This window comes from Amblyomma mixtum, chromosome 3 (assembly GCF_055824585.1).
Source record: "Amblyomma mixtum isolate Tamu chromosome 3, ASM5582458v1, whole genome shotgun sequence".
Lineage (NCBI taxonomy): Eukaryota > Metazoa > Arthropoda > Arachnida > Ixodida > Ixodidae > Amblyomma > Amblyomma mixtum.
The window spans coordinates 113502554-113503892 of record NC_143014.1 but is presented as its reverse complement, the minus strand read 5'-3'; the positions used below and the strand labels follow the sequence as shown (position 1 = coordinate 113503892).

At 44.5% G+C, this 1339-nt stretch overlaps 1 non-coding gene across 1 annotated transcript; it reads right to left on the bottom strand.

Moving 5' to 3' along the window:
* Window positions 1–450: 450 nt before the first annotated feature.
* On the bottom strand, window positions 451–524 carry TRNAI-GAU (transfer RNA isoleucine (anticodon GAU)). Its single transcript has one exon. It is a non-coding gene; the product is annotated as a tRNA-Ile (tRNA).
* Window positions 525–1339: the final 815 nt, after the last annotated feature.

The following is a 1339-nucleotide window of genomic DNA, read 5'->3' as shown; positions in this document are numbered from 1 at the left end:
TCATTAAGAGTTTCCAGCTGAGAATTTCCAGCGCAATCTCCGAAATGCAGTTATGCCTGATGTTTTTTAATACTGCCAAGTGTGTGGGCTTAGTACGAATTTACGAATGGTATTTTCACTGCATCTCAGCCGAGCACGTCTCCTGATGGTGGCAACTTTACAGCACATTAACTTTATTAGACATTTTTTTGGTCTTTTGATAACCCGGTCTGTTTCACAATCATTCTCGTTAATTACGTTCAGAACGTTGCGATTTGACGTTGTGTAAATGTCCTGCAATTCAACTATGCCTAGCAATGTTGTTCTTTCAGTTTTACTGGCATATCATTTTGTGTAAATATTGGTCGCTTCAAACTGAAGGCACAGCGCACGACCACCGGAGCGGAGCCATACGGCTACAAAGGAAAGCTAAACAGCTTTCTCAGAAACCTCGTAGTTAAAGAAAAATTCGTCCCGGTCCGGGGTTCGAACCCGGGACCACCGCTTCATCGGAGCAGTCGCTCTACCAATTGAGCTAACCGGGACGGCAAGCTTATGGTAGGGCGAGAGCGAATTGATAAATAACTCAAAGTGGGAGCAGTCTTGGTCATATGTTTAGGGGAATCCCCCAAGGTGGGATTGTACTCCACCTTTGGGGATTCCCCTAAACATATGACCAATATAGTATTGTACTCCGGCTGAAAAAAGGAGTGCATTTACAAGAAACCCAATGTAGAGCCAAATTGCTTTTGGGGGGTGGTTTTAGGGAGCGTTTATGCTCACGTAGGCGATCAATGAGGCAACGCCCTGTTTGACAAATATAACACCGCCCACAGGATAGCTCTATCTTATAGACAACATTTTTACGGCACTGCACATAGGGTGATTCATGATTTTTTTGACATTCGGCAGGTGGAGGTCCTTCACGGTTGACGGTTTTACACAAGCGCTGCAGTTTTTTAGGGGCAGAAAAAAGGACTCTGACACCGGCTTTTCCCGCAATTCTTTTCAGGCTATGTGATACCTTGTGCACATAAGGTATCACCGCGAAGTTTCGGTTTTCTGCAACAAGGGAACTCGCTGTTTTCGACTTGAATTCGGCAAGACTCTTCCCCGCTACAGCGCGCAGGATGTGGTGTGGAAAGCCGGCCTTTTTCAGCCTCATGATCTGGCATCTGAAGCTAGATTGCATTTGATGAGAACATGACCTGGAAATGGCATTTTTTAGGGCTGCCTAATGTGTCATTCTCGGAACAGAGAGCACCATTATTTTCATAGAGATAAGATAGGCGCAAGATATGTACGTGCATAAGTTATTTTGCACATAAAAAAGGGCCATTAAAGGTACGTTGTATTTATT